This window comes from Fopius arisanus, unplaced genomic scaffold (assembly GCF_000806365.1).
Source record: "Fopius arisanus strain USDA-PBARC FA_bdor unplaced genomic scaffold, ASM80636v1 scaffold00011, whole genome shotgun sequence".
Classification (NCBI taxonomy): domain Eukaryota; kingdom Metazoa; phylum Arthropoda; class Insecta; order Hymenoptera; family Braconidae; genus Fopius; species Fopius arisanus.
The window spans coordinates 1,534,558-1,553,144 of record NW_011887750.1 but is presented as its reverse complement, the minus strand read 5'-3'; the positions used below and the strand labels follow the sequence as shown (position 1 = coordinate 1,553,144).

General features: G+C 38.2%; 1 protein-coding gene across 6 annotated transcripts in view; it reads left to right on the top strand.

Moving 5' to 3' along the window:
- Positions 1-18,587, top strand: part of LOC105262914 (forkhead box P) — a 138,872-nt gene that overhangs the window by 38,342 nt on the left and 81,943 nt on the right. Inside the window, exon 1 of one of the 6 annotated variants that reach the window (XM_011298801.1) lies at positions 2,087-2,128. The exons of the other annotated variants lie outside the window; for them this stretch is intronic. The gene's annotated coding sequence lies outside the window, so the exon portion shown is untranslated. Of the gene's footprint in view, positions 1-2,086; positions 2,129-18,587 lie in introns of those variants that run through there. 6 annotated transcript variants of the gene reach the window in all.

Below are 18,587 nucleotides of genomic sequence, written 5' to 3'. Positions count from 1 at the left end.
AACTTAAAGCCCCATTCACAAAGCCAGGCGCTAGGTTGGTTAATTGAAAACTACCGAAAAGCACAATTTTGCGAGAAATTATTTCTATTCATTAGCCCTCGCCCTCCCCCTCACTAGCCCTCGGACTCTGTAACCCCTGGGGTTGCGAAAGAGTAGAGAGGTGCCTATACATACATCAGTTCTCTCTGTTGTTGCCTCCGCGGAGAAAGGAGAAATTTTTTATTTTCACTGTTTGGTGTAAAAAAAGGTTTTGACCACAGCAGAAAACTTTTTCTCATTGCCATTTTTTTTTTTTCATCATTTTTTTTTTGCTCCTCTTAGTTTGAAGCGCTCTTACAACACGCCGAGGGTTTTGTATTCTCTGCGCCTGTGGTGTAATTATGTGACATAAATACAATCACCTCCTCGGCGACTAGATGTAATTTTTGCACATAAGCACAAAAGCCCCCGGGCCACTCTCTGCCGAGCTCCGCACAGACATTTTTTTTTTCATATATTTTCTTTTTTGTACTCAGAAACGCTTTAGCAAATCAATTTATGGGCCGCTTTTTCGCATTGTCCGGTAGACCTCCGGGGTTTCCCTTTTGTCCGACATCCATTGTTGTTACAGAAAATTATATCCGCTGATGCGCCTGTTTACCCCCGCAAAAACGTCTTTTCGCGGTGGTATTGTGTAAAAGAGATGGAAAAATTTTTGTGAATTCAGGGGGCGGGGGATTATTTCCGTTATGTGAATTAATTACAAATTAATTCAAATTTCTGTATAATTAGGCTTTCTTTGCACACTAAAAAATATTCTAACCCATTGAATCACCCCCCACCTGCCCTCAATCAACCAGCAATATTCGATTTTAACCATCTTGAGACAAGGGTGCCCCTGGGAATAGCCTAACTGCCCACCCCCGGTCAACTAATTTACAACCCCTAACTCGAGGCGGCGAAAAAAAAACCCTCGGAAAGCCCGAAAAAAAAAAATAAGATCCCTTCCCCCCTCCGTTCATCCCCTTAATAATTCCCCCAAACCAAATAACCTAAAAACCCCGAAATAAATAAATTAACCGACCCCAACGAACCGAGGGACCTCCACACCATATACAATTCTCATCTGCTGTCACCTCAAATCCTCAAGAATAAATCGCAACAGTGTCCAACTGATCCCCATAATATTTGTCTTCACGAAGGCCATTTTACAAGATTTCTATCAAACCCGAAGGGCTTATTCGCGAAAATCGGCTTCCGTTTCAACTTGGACGCTATCTGTTAGCCGTTGGCTCTCATCGGTGGCTCTCCTCGGGTAACCCCGAGTGACGCGTCGAAACGTACAATCCCCCCATCCTGACAAATCGATTTCTATTATCACCAGAGCTCTCGACGCCTTTCTTCTGCCCACTAATATTGATAGCATTATTTAGACTAGATCTACGAATACCGATGTATTCACTCTCGATGCGCCCAGGGGATTCTGACGCGGTACCTCTCAATCCCCGAATGCCCCGCACCCCTCAACATTCACCACGTCTCGACTTTCGGCAACGATCGGATATACTTTTCACATACACCCCCTCCACTATTCCCTCATTCCCTCCATCCCCCGATTCCTCCATCCCTGTCCCTGTGTCGCGATATTCCGTGCCCCAGGAAATAATCAAATCTGTCGCATTTTTTGAAAAAAAAAAAAAAACCATTTCTTTTTTTCGACTGCTTTCGTCTTCTTTTTCAATGCGTTTCTCGATTCTCTTTATTTCTTTCTATTTTTTTTTTAACATTACTTTTCATCGTTGAAAGACAAAGGAATGCCGGATGTCGGTGGGTGTTAGCCCACGTGTCGTGTACAAACTAAGAGGGACTCGTACGTGCGCTCAAAAAGAGTGAGGGGGAGGGGGTCTCTGTACATTGGGTGGGTGGGGGTGGTTTGTAAAAATATCCGAAAAGAGTTTTAGGGTGTGAGGGAGGAGGGACGGGACAGATACGTCTGGTGGTAACGGGGAATGGGAAGGAATGAAAATAATAATAGCCGGCGTTGGGACCCTCGGGCGACCAACGGTGTCAGAAGGAAGAGGTGGGATTGTGGAAAAGGTGGTTGGAGAGACAACTGGTGGAGAAAGAAAATGTGGTGAATTTGTCACATGTAAGTTTGGATGTTCTTTATGAGTACTGCATCGCCGGGGGATTATTTTTTCGGCAAGTGATGGCTCCTGGGATATGGGGGTGGTTGTTTGTCATCGGTGTAATGCATTGTTTGTCCCCTCCACCGATTTTTATTCATCTTCCACATCTGATTCATATTTGTCGGGTTATTGATTTCTTTTCAAGAAGAAGAATGCATAAACTTTCCATTAAATTTTTCAGTCAATTTTCAATTATAAATATTTAACTGGCTGACTTTGATTTTCTTTGGAAATTTCAATTATTCCTCGACTAATTAATTACTCAAATTACCATAATTTAAATAATTAATGACATTTTGTCTGCAGCATATATCGAATAGAAGTGAATTGGCAAAAGGCAAATTTCGACGTCTGGTGGTGTGAGTGACAAAGCTCGTTCATTAATTTGTAAAATAATTTTACTTTCAAAATTTCGACATCCCTATAGCCACATAATACCTTTGATTTTCGATACCCGTGTGACGAGTATAGTCACTTTGTTCATTATTTAGAGGCAGACATTTTCATGCGAAACCCCACCTTCTGCCTTCGTCAAATGTCATTTCCACGTTCTGATTAATTCCAACGAATTTTTGTATTTCACAGAATCTTTGTGGTTGCACCACAGAGCTATTGGATTACGGAATGACCAAATGTGAATGTTATTATTGGATGCATTTCACTTTACTGATTGATTACATCATCAAGGGGTGGTTAATTTTGTTGGTGGGGTACTTAATAATGTCCAGTTAGGGGGAGAAAAATGAGCTTTTGTCTGTAAATCCCCCTCGTGTACCTCGATGGAGCAGCGAGGAAATGCAGGACGTGTAGGAAGGGGCTGTCAGGATGGAGGAGGAGAAAAAAAAAATCAACCCCGGATGTGGGACGGACTCTGAACTTGGATAAATGAAGCGAATCTCAATGCGGGTCCGAGGCATTTTTTTTCACCCCTTTTCAAACAATTCTTTTTTCCAAGTACCCCTACATGTTTCGGATTTTCAGGGTTCATGGATCATTTGAATTCAACGTTAGGGGGAAATATCTCATGGCGCGCTGGGAAATTACGTATTGAAATTATAGGGATCGATTATATGCAGTTTAGTAAATAATAAAAATAATTCGGTTAATAATTCGTGAATAAATCAATCAATGGTTATGGGGAGCAGATGGGGAGTGGGCGCGGGAATATTTTGAGAATTCAAAAAATGTAAACAATTACAAAAACCGCGAAAATTTAGGAATCATCGTGGGAACTGATAGATAATGCAAATTATTGGACAAATTTTATCCAGAGGCGAGGGATGCTAAACCTCCAATCATTTCGAATGAATGCGCATGCGGAGTATGTGCGGATGATTTCGTATTTGAAAATTGGAGATAAGGCCGGAATTATCGTTACGGAAATTCTTTTGGGGTGAAAAATTCGGTCACCGCTCGGATCGAGGGAATTCGGATTATTTGGGGAAGCCACTGACCGATATTACTCATTCTTGAATATACATCCGATGCATGGATAACAGAATCGCAGCGAGCACGCGATGACGTGATCCTATCGATTATCAAACAAATATTATGCACTCCCTCGGGCCCTCACTGCGCCATCTGCGGCCCTAAGCCCTCCGGCGCAATTCCGGCCCGTACCGAGACATGCACATATACCCTTTAACCATAAAAATTGCGTAAAAAAATAAAAATCTTCCATAGCAACAAACAAATTTAATGAAGAATCTAATTAAGAAGACAAAAATCTTCCATACCCCGAACATTCCGATCTGTAAAAAAAAATCGTGAAGATGAAAAAATTGATCGATGGCATTGAATAAAATTTATATCTCGACGAAACGATTGAAAAAAACACCTAGGATTTGAATCGAGGCATCTGGAAAGGTAACAAGCAAGCAAAAAGGTCCTCACTAACGAAGTGCGCCATTAGGGTACCTTGCCCAGGGGTTCTGTATACATCCCCTGCAATAATGTCACTCCCTCTCCCTCACAACCCCCATCCCCATGTGGAGTAAACTCAGTGTTTGCACAACTCTTTGTCCCCCAGAAGTTCCACACGCACATGAACTCTCGGTGCAGTTGGCCGTCCATCTCGTCACAATGACGAGACAAAACGAAAGGCTTTTTCGCAAGTGACCCCCTCTCAATCCCCCTCCCCCGCCTCTCCGCCACCCCACCGCCCCGCCACCCAAATGGTTAGAATTCCCAGGATCACGGGCTTTTCCCACATTTTCCCAAACCTAAGTTTTTTATTTCCGTTGTTGCATGCATAATAGTGTTAGGATTCATTAGCAATCAGAGATGTCCATTGTACCTAAAAAAGAGGGGGTGAGAATGGGGTGCAAGTGGTAGATGGAAAATTGAGGTTATAGTGCCGTCTCGTTTGTTTACTACAGTTCAGCGAACTAACAGCTGACTGGCCATTGCAATTTTCCTCCGTTAGCTCTAGACATATCCAAACCATCAGACAAATTACGTGAACTCTGTCTACCAAATTCTTCGCTTGCCGTTTTTATCGGAGGTGGGTTGATTGATTTTATTGAGAGGATTACATTAAGCATGTTGATAAATTGTAATTGGAGGGTCGATATCATTTTATGGGCGTTAGAAATTGAGAGTGAACTTCGGGTTCTGTGATGGTTGAATAACATAAAGCTAAATTGATATTTCGCTGAAGAATTGGTTTAGAGTATTTCGCGATATGACACAGATTGTTCATTACACCAGCATTCGCGTAAAAACTCGTAATTTATTCTTCAGATTTTTATAGGGAAAATGATGTACTCAGTGTGTTACATTGAGGGTAAATTATAAAGTATGACAAGCTTTTCCACATTTTTCTATGGCAACCTGTTCTCATTCGTATCAAGTTGCAGTTGCAATCATCACTCCTCTTACTCAGCCCTGTAATACGAAGGGTTGTTATCACTGTTCTTTCGCCCCTTCCATCCTGAGCGCCGGAGGGTGTGAATTTTTTTTTTTCAACATCCTGCTGTTGATACCCGTGTTTTTCCTCTCTTTAACGGTTTACTTGTATTTTTCGTGCACCTCGTTCTCTGGAAAGTTGCTGGAAGGGTGTAGAAGGGAACTTTCGGAAGAAACCTCGACAAATGGTCCAACTCGTCCTGTTTACGGCAGTTAGAGTTTGTCTTTTGACTTTTCAATGAATCCCAGGTGCTTCAGATGGTCGTACTTCAAACTTTGGATATTCTTTTCACTGTGATAAATTCCTGATAAATAAATATTGAATGGAAAGTTTGATCGATTTTTTTTACTCTGCAGCTAGATTGTAAACTGACTTCACAAAGTCGATGGGCACTGAAATTTTCATTAAAAAAATTATTCCCCGGATGTACCAGGAGTGTCGAAAGACGATATTGTTGTGAATTTGCAATAATTTATTCCCATTCAATAAAATAATGCCGGAGTAAAAGGTTGGGTTGATGTCAAATGGAGGGAGTACGGGTTGAAGATAATTCTTCAACATTAAAAATCATATCAGGGTTGAAAATGCCGCGGGGATGAAAGTGGGAGAGGTTTTGAGTAAAAGTTGGTGTATAAACAGAAGTTGCCTAAGTACATTACAAACTGTAATGGCGAATCGGTGGTGCTTGGGACGGTTGTTCTAACAGCGAAGAGGGCGGCGATTCGGGTTCGAAGCAACTCGGTCCCTCTCCTCGACATTTATTATGCTATATTGTTACAAGGAAATTGCGTTTTTATAAGTGGAGAAGGTGCTCATGGTATAAGAATGGTGTGGTTGGGTGCCCTCCAGGCGCTGCCAATTTGCGGGCAAAACTGAGGGCACGAAATGAGCCCTCCATCGATACACTTAATTACCCAGAGGGCATTTTGTTGTATTTCAAATAACTCAGACGGAAAAATTGTTCAACTTTTTGAAATTCGTTATCCATGATAACTACATCAAGGCGAGAACCACTGCTGATTTTCTAATCAATAAAATATATGCATGTGTAACAAGTGGATTAAAAAAAGTAAACATTAGCCTAGGCAATTTATGTTGTCTAAAATTATCTCAATTTGGCAAATGGAAAATTTGTGAAAAGTAGGAAACTTTGGATGGTTCATTAAGAAAAGTCTAGAGACTGAAATTCTCGAGGGGTAATAGGCCCGAGGATAGGAGACGTCGAAATAACTGAAGGGGTTACAAAAGCCATCTTCCACTGATGTTTATCAGCTCTTAAATGCGAATTGCAGTTTTAAAACTTGCTACAAGAAATACACAGTCTCTCTAAAATGTATTTTCCCCTTCTCCTTCATTATTTTCATTTTTTTTCCCACCGTTAAGCTTATATACATATTTTTTTTTATTATTTTACTTCAGTGAATATTTCGTAATTTCCAACTTGCTCACGCGGAGCAGTTATATTTGATTGGGCCGTTCACGTGGATAAAAGCACCGCAAAAGCTTCACCTCGAACTGAATCTTTCCTTTTGGCCTCTCTCAGTCGGTGGCAACCAAAATATTGGTTAAATAATATCTGCGCTTTCGACCGTAATTATCTCGCTGTGAGATTTTCTCGGCGAAATCATGGTTTGGCGAGCCGAGTTAACGGAGGGGGTGGAAAAGAGAGAACGAGACCTGGGGGTGGTATGGGAGAAAGGGGGTTGTTCGTGCTTCAGAGTTTGCAGATTAAAGATAAAGACGGGAAAACCCCCCGGGAGTTGTAGGAATTATAAATATATGGGTGTACACGATGCTTGTTGAATATAATATTCATTTGATTCTTGGTGTTCTTTCATTTTTCTCAGCCAAATACTGCGAATGAATGGAAATTACAATTGAAATTTCAAGTGAAGAAAAAGACTAATTAAAAATAAACATGAAAATCATTCAAATTCAATTTAAATTCACGTCATTTAAAATTTTTATGAGATTGTGTCTGAAACATTCTATTTTTCTAAGGCAATTGCAATTGATATTGTCTGAAATTAGACTGTAATTAGAACAATTGTGAATTTCGTTGGAGATTTTTTTTTTTTCATGGCACTCAACACAAATTACTTCACATGATCATGAATACCCGAGATCTCAGCCCTTTGAAATTTTGAGGTGAGAGAGTGGATCGAAGTGAGAGATGAATAAGGAGCACTTTATCGTCTGCAAACCTCTCTCTTTCTCTCCCTCTCTTTCTAACCCTCTCTTTCTCCCTCTCCAGCATTTATCCTCCATTTTCCTGTACAATTTCACCGGGGCATAAGACTTATCCGCGACGGAGATCACGGCCCTTACCTCATACCTTGAGAAATTTTCAAGCTCGATTCTCTCTCACCCTTTCACCTCTTTCCTCATCTACAGTCTGCGTTTAAAGTATAATGGTCGAGCGTTGCGGTCGCAACTTTTACGACCGAATTACGACTTTTCAACTATTTTTACGAGAGTTGTTTCAATTATTTCACCAATTTGCAATTAAGAGTACGTCCCCTGCGGACCAAACCCTTTTCATTGTGACGCCAAAGGGGCTAGGTTTACTCGTAATGCCACTTGTATTGCTTTCACAACCATCCACCGAGAGAAAACTTTATGGCACCGATAATTTCATGATTAACCGCTTAAGGGACTAACTAAAATTTTGGTAATTAATTACGAATTAATATGACTGGCCCGTCATTACGATTTATGAGACTGTAATTCTCCTTATTCATACCCAAAAATGTAAACATACAATACATTTAATAAATCGGATTTCGCTTATTGATTTCAATTTACCTTCAACGTGAAATGCTACGTACTGACTATTTAAATATTTTTACTAATTTCGGGTTGATGACCTTTTTTATTCAGCGATCTTATCAAGACAATTAATTTATTCAACGTCAATTTTAAATTATTCATTATCACGTGACAAATCCATCCCATTTGTTTACACAATTAATGAATTTGGTTTTTGGGGCAAAATTTGAATAGATGTTAATGAATCCAATATAAATACCCATCTCTTGAATTCTAGGAATTCTATGCGTGATTAAATCCTCAACATTGTTCCTTATAATTCTGAAATGGGACTTCTCCATTTGAGTGATTAGCAATTCATTAATCGACCCATCAGTTAATTGCCATGGAGTTTATGTCAAGATTGATTGACGACATTTACCTCAAAGTTAGATCCAATGAATTTGCAATATCGCCATCTTTATTCATGTATATGTGTCGTGAATCCACCACTGCATATATTTTTTTTAAAGTGTCAATTTTAAATAGCACCGGAGTACCAAGTGATCGTCGAGAATTCGATAAACCAGTGCAATATGCCAGTACTAAAAAAAGTATCATTATTGTGCCAGGTGCTTGTGCGTCAGAATAATACATAAACTCGTTTAAGAATACCTAAGACATGTCGTATCGACGAGTAAAATCCATCAATATAGAGTTTGGTGTGTAATGGGTCGCAGGATTGACCTAGTATCCATTTACGTCTGACATCTTACATACCTATTTATAATATGAACAATACAACCACCGAAAATAAACACTCATCAACTCACGAACCATTCGTTAACTCACTCAACAGCTACTTGAATTCTACATTCAGGTCAATCCTTTAAACATTCATTATCATCAACCGAAATCAAGTTGACGGCACAATTTCCAGTTTTTTATTTGTTCACCGGAAAATAAAATAGGAACCAATTGAGGACACGATAAACTCCCCAATAGTTGAATTGTTCTGTGTACATAAATATAATTATCATGACATTCTCTCATCTGTTAATTTTTATTCCTCAATTCTCTCCGCGTGGTTTGGCTGAGGGTAGGGCAAGGTACAATTAGTATTTTTTTTTTCTCATAATAAAAACCATCTCTCCCTTCATTCTTCTAAACTGAGTTGGTTGGAAAACTTGAGTTTGCACCAAAACTTGGAAACCGGAAGTTGCCACGAAGTGCCGAGACGAGTTGGTGCGGCTTGTTCCCTTCGCACTATTCAAGAATGAATATGCAGTGTGAGACAGCGAATGAAGGGGGTGGCAATGGGAGGAGGGGGGTAGAAAAAAAAAGAGAGGACCTGGTACGTTGATCCGTATCGCCGAAACGAGGTTTGGCAACAGCATTTAGCTCGAGACGAGTAGAAAAGAGTCTCATTAAAACGCTGGAGTTACGAGTGGGGGTAGACTGTACCGGGCAAACTTGCGAAATTCGTTTCCCGGCCCTCATTCCCACCCCCTGCCACCCCTTGCCACCCCCTTATGGCTATCACTTGCGAAGGGGTGCGTTCGACTGGTGCAGGAAGTGCGATTAAAATTGATAGCTCTCTTCGAAAAAAAAAAATCGTGTTTCCTCCCACTGTTTCGTCAATGGGAATTGTTTTTTATTTGTATTTTTTTTTTGTATGGGGATCACAGGTCCCGGATGTGGAATGAGGATAACAACATTTTGAATCGTGTAATCACGTCTTTGTGAGTGTCGATGATTTTTTATTCTAGATGTCTTTTCGTTTTTTAAGTTAATTTTAAAAAAATTGGAGGGGAAAATCATGAATGATGAAATTCCCGTTATTCCCGAAATTTGGCGTCAACAGGCTTTATTCGAAGATTGGGAAATCCCAGTTGGGAAATGTGACCCTTTAGCTGCATTAGCTCTTGACATTGGCTGTGATAGCGACTGTCTGAGTCCTGAGTGATAGTCATCTCGCCCTGTGTCTGTGCCTTATTTTTCATGAGAACTAATTCTGACCGACTTTAGACTATTTCGTGATCCAAATCCAGACCTATTTCGGGGGTTTAGAGCAATTGATAGACTGATTAAAATTCAACGGTGTTTCCATGATTCCGAGCAATTTTAGACTATTTCGTTGATTTTGCAGGAGAAGCGATTCTATTTCATTCATACCAGCAATTTCCCATGCATATGTGGAATTCATTCACGACTGGAGTTTTATTTCCTCCTGAATGTCGAGGAATTAATTAAAAAATAAAACGTCCAAAAACCCTGGATTTCTTTTTCATCTTTATTTTGTTGGTATTATTTTGATAAATTCCTGGAGCTTCTCCTCCTTCTTAAAGATTTAATAGAGGAATTAGATGGGTGCAGCATTGCTGCGACCTAGAAAATCGTGAGTGGGTGCTTGTCCCGTGTTTCTCGCCGTTATCCTCCCCATATCCAACCCTGAATAACCGTGAATTTACTTATCCACTGTTTCTGCCTCCTCTCCACATGTTACCCACACATTATTCCAGATTGTATGCCGTTGTGCTCATACACCACCCGTCACTCTTTCCCTCGGTCAGATTCTATAGCCAGGTTGCATGCGTACAGCCAATGCCATCCATTAAATGCAATAAACACGGAATCCTGCAATTCAATGCCTATACTATGTTTGCTTTTGGGAATGGGGGAAAAAAATAACAATCAGAGACATTAGGATTTCCACAATCTCATCATTTTAATTCACCTCCTATGAATCATAAAATTTTTGCTATAAATTTCACGCTTAAATTTTTTGCAAACGAACTAATGAAGAATTTGTATATTTTTAATAACTCGTGTGACGAGAAATTGAAATTGAATTGAAAAAAAATCTTTTGCTGTTTATAATGTCGGCGATATGTCGGGTAAATTTCAGATTGATTATTAGAATATATATTTTTCCGTGAGGGCTGAGACTGTTTAGCATAATTATCGCTGAACCTAGTAATTTTCAAGATATCACGAAAATAATCAACAAATTTGCTTTACACTTGCCTCCCATTCTTCACAATTCCACTACCAAATTGATGGTTTTCAAACACGCGCTTCAGATTATTTACCCAGCATTAATTTTCATGCTGCGGTAATGAGGAAAACAAGGTTACAATGGCTGTACTACTGCTACAAATCGTAACATTTCGAGTGAAGCGAAGAGAGTATACGTTGAATGAACCGTAACTGAAGGGGGTTGAAAGCGGCAGTTTGGGAATGAGGTTTCACATATTGCAATGCTTGGTTACGGAAACCTTGGAATACGGGGGATGTGTATCGTTAGTATTTAGTGTTTAGTTAACATTTGGGGATGGAGAAGCCGCCAGTGTTTGTAATTGGTACGGTTTAGGAGCGACGAGAGCTATTGTGTACCTCACAGATTTCACCTTCTCTCATTCCAGAAATTTATCCTCTCTCTTTAATTTCTGTTGGTAAACAAGGGTCTGCAGAGTTTTGCGAATTGTAGTCAAGAAAAGGAATTTTCAAATTAACTCGAAATAATAACATTTCGAAGAATTATACATCTGTGAACGAGAAATATTTGTTAAATTAAAGATTATCATTAATTTTATCTTATCACCAATGCAATGTCTTCTGTAATGACCCTCTTCAGTCCAGACTAGTGGCTGTAACATTATATCGCAACTCCTGGAGCACACAACCATCAGATTTTGTATTCAGGAGAGCGAGGTGCCACTTATTTGGAGATCAGTGCCTTCTCGGTTGAGAGGCACGTTTCGGGCGCGGTCCAGGCACTCTCTTCACGACAACCCACCCTCCCTATATTTCAGTTTTAAACAACAAAAAAATGGTAATGCCATCCACATACATACATACACAGAGACCAATGCCAAGGAGAAGAACGTTATCGACGCCGGTAACTCGACGGTGAGAAATAATAAATATGGGGACATATAGACTGTACGTTTTCTAAGGTGAACGCAGGAGCGAAAATTTTCACCGAATAAAATTGCCTTGCTGTTTTCGTTTTATGAATACCGGGATGTGTCCAGTCACTGGAAGATTCGAATGTGGAATATTTGAAGAGGTCCCCCCGATGACCGGACCGTGAATACTACTCTGACGAAAAAAAAAAAGGTTATGGGATTGGGCTGGGGTGTAGTCCCACCAAATCAGCGTCAATCAATGAGCGGGAAGACACGCCATTTCTGTATAACCCGTATCCAAATTCAATTTGACATCGGTCGACTTTTACGTAGAATACCAATGACATTTTTCAGTAAGCCACATGACGCTGTGATTTTATATCTCTTACTAGAATCAAAAGAAATGTCATGAAATTTATCGAGTTGCTTTGAGTATTTTTATTTGTGAATTAATTTAATCATTGGCGTGGTTGATTATTAAATATAATTGATAGTTGGATTAAAATAATTCTTAACTACTGAATTCATTTATCTGATAATCATTTCGGCTTGAAATAATTGAAAACAAAGCACTGGTATATTTTCACTGGGAAAAGTATAAAGCTATGACCTTCTTAACCCAAGAATTATTACATTCCAAATGACGTAGTGGGATGTTAAAATAATGTCCCTGGAACTATCCAAGAATATGGGGAAAAAAGTTTCTCAGTCTGGTGTATCCGGGAAACTAACGGGGGTGTATAAGAAACCGGAGGGGTTGAAGGGGGTGGTGAAAACGCAGTGAGAATAAAAATGGGGTGTTTATAAGCGAGTGTCCAATGTATCACAGTATATTTACATATACATTTGCCCCCTCCCTGCTTCAGTCATCCCCACTGGAGGAAACGGGGGAGGGAAAATACGTTGTAAGACCAATGCACATATACAGCTGATGTAATAAAAATTAAATATGATACTTGAGGTCCTCGCTCCGCGTCTTGGGCGCATAAATAAAAAGTTTCTCGCTGAACCAACCCCTCGGTGAATTTCACTTCTTTCCCCAGAGTTATAGATCCCTGTGTCTTTTATAGGGGTGGACTTGCTGACGATACTCAGTACAACTAATTTTTTTTTTTCAAATAAATAAGTGAATGCGTAAATGGATTAATCAAAGTGCAACAATGGAATTTTACACGGTTGGAAAATTGAAATTTTGTCGAAGTGATGATAAATCTAAATCGCGAATTTCGATAATGGGAAATTTGTGGACACGAAAAAAAAATAATTAATGTGCAGTGAATAGATTTATAGATGATCTGGAGGCAAGTCCAAGTGTTCGTGAAAGGGTTAGGGTGTTACTTTGTAAAGCCAATGTACAGTCACAGCAATTTAGTGGCAGTTTACAGGGGGTAAGAGTCTACTTAAGTGCTTGTCAAGGATTAAATCAAGATTAACAGCAAGGCTTCCTCGTTTTCCACCCGGGATATCAACTATACCCGTGTTACTAGAATTTCTGGTAGCCATGACCCTTCACTCAACCGGAGAGAAAATCTTGAGGAGTGAATGGCCATCTTAGCGTTTTACTCGGGGCTCTTAACTAAATTAGACCGATCTTAAGACTACCAAGTGCCCCTTTCTCCTCCTTTTGCCTATTTAGACGTCAATGAGATGGCGAATGGTGGGGGGTAAGTGCGGTTGACTCATTTGAATATTCCGTCGGGGAAAACAACTCATTACTTGATATGTTCCTTTTTTTTCAATCAACATCTTTTATTTGAACTACAGAGTTTTATTTCAAAATTATGTGTGACACGCGATACTAGTTTATGGCCCGTTGTTAACACGTGGCGAGATTGTTATTTAGGTAGATATGTCGACCAATTGTTTAAACAAGTGTTCGAGCGAATTGTGAAACACTTCGCATTCAACAGAATTTGTTCCTGTAAAATTTTTTTCTTTGTTTCAGAAACTCTTGATAAACTTTTCAGTCTACGCATTGTTAGAGAATTCTCGAGATTAAAAAATTCTATTGAAAAATGCAATGGAATTCAATGAACAATCAAAAAAATTCAATTCAATTCAATATACTGTTTTTTTTTTCAATGTCTCCAATTTTACAAATTATCGTTCAAGAAATAATAAATTCTGCGAAATTTGTTAAAAATACGAAGAACAAGTTTTGCACGAATTTTTCCCTTCTCCCCAAATTATTACTAAAACAGCAAAACGTGTCTGTAGAACATTTTTAGAGCATACATGCGATTTGTTTATTCACATAAACTCTTAGTTTACCTCGTGAAATTAGAAATGATTTACATAACACGACGGGAACGTCGAAAAATTCTTCACCATTCTTAAACCGAAGTTTTCTCACTTGACGAGTCTGCGGTGCGTACAGTTTTCTCGCGTTCGTGCCCCGGCAAAACCGAACAAAACAATTTGCTCCAAAGCAAACACCGGCATCCGGTTTACTTGTGAATAAACAACACATTTATTTTTAGAGGCCACAACCGCTTGGCCACATAACGTTTGCTCGTCTCGACCAGTCCCCACTCTTCAGCTCTACCTCCTTCACCATTTACCGCTGTCGAGTTTAACAAAGCTTAAAGAAATAAAAAAAAATGCTTTAAAAAAAATAATACATTGGGTAAATTGATTTATTTCGAGATATTTCAGAGTCCAGTCTAAAATATAGAAATGACGGAGAGCTGTCAAAGGAATGTAGTCGGTTGCCAGGTCAAGGCCCAAAGGCCTACATCCCGTCCGACCTAAGCTATTCACCCTGTGGGGTCCGTGTTTTGGGCCCGGCGTCACCCAGTATTTTCTCCCCTCCGCTGCAATGAAAAATCATATCACTTCAGTAATGGGAGAAAATAGGATTTGAAAAATAACGCAATGAGAATTTACCAACTGACATTTTGAATTCAGACTATCTAAAATAATTCCTACTCGTACTTTGTGAATTGAAGGCATTCCATCTTCTCCTATTGTGCCGAGGATATATTTATTTTGGCAGCGGGTGTTTGACACGAAAAAAAAAGTATTTAAATGGCGATGTGGGGGTCAATGTCCGACGTAGACAATCATATTTATTCATGAAGATAAAAGCATATGACGTGGAAAAAATTATAAATCTCCGCGGGAAATGCAAATCTTAAAAGGATAAAGTTCTGGTGAATCAAACATTGTGTGATTTGATTAACTCCTCGAATATGGGGCTCTTGAATACATGTTTATTATGAATATTGATATGTAATAATTTCAGTTTACTTCTTTAATTGATCAGGTATATTTCAAGAAGTATTATATATAATCCTTCTTCACATATTACTACGATAATGAATTTCTTATCATTTTATTGTTCTTCCCTCGCGTATATCTTTCTAATTAATGCAATTTATAGTTTAAATATGGTTTATCTTGATAGAAATATTAAAACGTTTCTCGTTAAACCAATATGACTGACTTGACTGCGTTTCAGGGTAGAGGTAACAACAGTGTAAATATACATTTACATTTCCTGTTGTTCCACTCATCTCCACTCATGTCGTCTCGTGCAAAAGGAAAAAATAAAAAAAAATAAACTGTGTATACAGAGTACGAGGAATTGGGGTGGGGGTGCTTTTATATTGTTTATCGGTACGTTTACGCTTCGTTTTACTTTGGTGCAGCATCTGTAAATCCCGTCGACAAACAACACACATGTAATCACAGTGTCAGTCGCAGCTGCGTGTTGCCCTGGGTTTCCTGCGTTAAAATCCCTTTCCCTGGGGTTTCATGGGGGGAAAAAACAACTATTATCTCAATCCTCCCTATTTATTCTTGTAATTACCGTTTTTAACTTGCTCTGATATTTTTTACTTAGAAAATGTGGAGATGATTGTTCGAATTTCACTTATCAAAACTCACCATCAATTTCTGTAAGAATTACATTTTCGGCATTGAAGACTCTCGATTATCTATTGAAGTATTTTTAGAGTCATTCTTGCAATTTTTCTGTGCAAAATTCATTAAAAATAAGAATATCAGGAAATTATAGGGGGTAGGTTGAATTAATCTTTCTGAAATTGAAATTAAGATTTTTCGTGCTAATAGACAATCCATGCAATTCGTGTATATTGGAAGAATGAATTCAATATGATCGACGCTATCATGATTTTTTAGTTACACGACCTTGACGTTCTCGCGTCAGAATGAATGACTGATAAGAAATCGTCGATAACGAATAATTTAAATTAGACTGAGTATAATATCCTCAGCGAAACTCCGAGAAAACCCACAGTGACATTCACCTCAAAATCATTAACTCCCGACTCGATTACATAATTAGTCTAACCAGATAACGCAATTACGTGTCACAACTTCAACATGGTATTATCAAAACAAAAGATTAAAAGAACAAATACAAGACTGTAACGTTCCCAAATAAGAAAACCTACAAACATTCCCCTAATTCTGATAAGATAACAATGTATCTGAGATGTAAGTAAAGTGTCTTACCCTCGCCGTATTTTATACCCGTCGATGCGAAACCCCTCGAGCTCTCAAGATTTATCGGAAAATTCGATACCAATTCCCAATTATACAACTCCCTTTCCCCAACAAAATTCACCGAACCGTTGTGTTTTACAAAATGAGGTGGAACCATGATTCTCACACCTCAACGTTCCTGGCGGGAATTTTAAACGGCCCCTGGTGTACAGATAGCAGTCACGTCGTGTGACTAAGAATACCAGGGAATAAAGCTGAAATAAAATTCCATTGTAAATTTAAAATCCTCAACTCACTGATTATGACGAGTTAAACTTTCAGATTATTTACCATAAATCGATTATGTTTTTTTTTGGAATGGATATTTCGGTGCTTTTGTCCACAATTGTCGCTATTATTGTCGGAATGTTGAATTATCAATTGTATCAGTTAACGAATCATGAAGACATTGATTATTCGTAATAAACACGATGACAATATCCCTAGGGTCTCGAAGGATGAATGATTGATCTATGATGAACAAAAAATTCGATTATCTGTTTAGCTGATAAGTTCGGATGAGAGTGGTTTGTAATTTTCATTATAGATTCGTTTCGTCGAGACTGGAAACAGTTTCGTAATTTGATTCATGATTAATTCGTCGTTAATTATTTTTTACGATTTGTTTACGTTTTTACAGCTCTCATGGCAATAAATTATTTATTAAGTCGTTGGGCGCATATTTCTCTCCGCGTAAATAATTACGAATGCGGTGGAATTAATGATTAATCTCATAAAAGGTGATTTGAGTAAGGCACCATTTGCGTGGCTATTTTCAGAGATCTATAAAAAATTACAATCTCAATTGTTATCTCTCGTGATTTTGGGTCTAATTGAATGAATTCGTTTGAATAGCGAAACGAGGTGAGAAAGGAAAATTTTCTCACTCATTACCGTGAATTATTGAATTGACAAATAATGCATAATTGCACCGAGTCATTGGATCCACAAACCAACGGCTAGAAATTTAATACTGTGATTGATACCTTCGAAGTGAATTCCACTTGTTTGTGGATCGTACAACCAGAGGACACAATGAGTCACAAAAAAGGCATTCACCGGTTATCCCATGTTTCTATTTTATTTTAACTGCTGATTTATAATAATTTGATATTTCTATTAAAAAATAAAATTGATTCATCCACACAATCCATATGAACTATTACATTACTCTTCATAATAACAATATTTATTTAACCAATAACGGTGTAACAGGATTATAATATTTTTTGGAAATAATTCATTAGGTTCGAAGCAACTAATTAAACATTGAAATGAGGAAAATGTATGGCTTTACAATTGGCAGTCTAATCACTCCACTAAAAATGTAAATAAAAACAATTTGAATGACCATCTAAACTAATCTATAATTTAATTTTAAAACGATAAAAATTTTAAAGTGCATGTATATTCATAAACAATATACATAGACAATCATTGAAAGTCGTTGCAATACTTGCTAATGTCGACTATTTTCCTGTGTACATCACTCGGACACTATTTATCTTCGAACTGTTTATTTCCATCGGGCAAATAGAAATACACGTATACAAATGAGAATGAGTATTTCAATTGGAGACGGTAGATCGATGTGGCTGACGTATACAAACGGATAAACGCAATCTATTGTCAGACGTTCCCCACGATTTCTAAGTAAACTGTTATTTGGGGGTAGACAGGTACGTACTTTGTTGAGAAAGAATAAGTTAAATTGTCGATCAACTTTTTCAGATAGTTTATTAAAGCAACGTTCAATCACTTTTTCAAACTTTTTTAAAGTTCGAGTAATGGATGAGTCAACTATTATTTTAGAACTGCATTGCCCAATAATTAATTGTCTTAATCATTTTAACATTTAGATTTGCAGACAGAAATCACGAAAATTCATACAATCCATTTGCTACAATATGTCAGAATAAAAATTTGTGTCATTATTTATATATTGGCCTTTTTTTATTATCGCTTTTTATTTTGACCTAGTCATAAGACCAGCGATGAATCAACTTTCTCAAAATAAAAAGTCATTCTAAAAAATGATAAATATTTTTTAAACAATACAAGTGAATCCAGCGAAGTCACTCTCAGGAAATAATTTCAATAATTCATATGACTGACCTCACTCGTTTGAATTCTAAAGAACACACTGAAACTGCAGCAACTCTGAAAATAATCCTCCATAGCAAAGTTCAATGGAAAGTTATGAAAAAAAAAAATACGGCGAGTAGTTTGCCGGAGTAATAATAGAAAATAAGAGTCAGAAGGGGAAAAAATGGTGCAGAGGATGCGTCTTGGAGTGGGTTTGGGGCGAAGATGAAGCGTTCTCATTATACTCCTTGATTTATA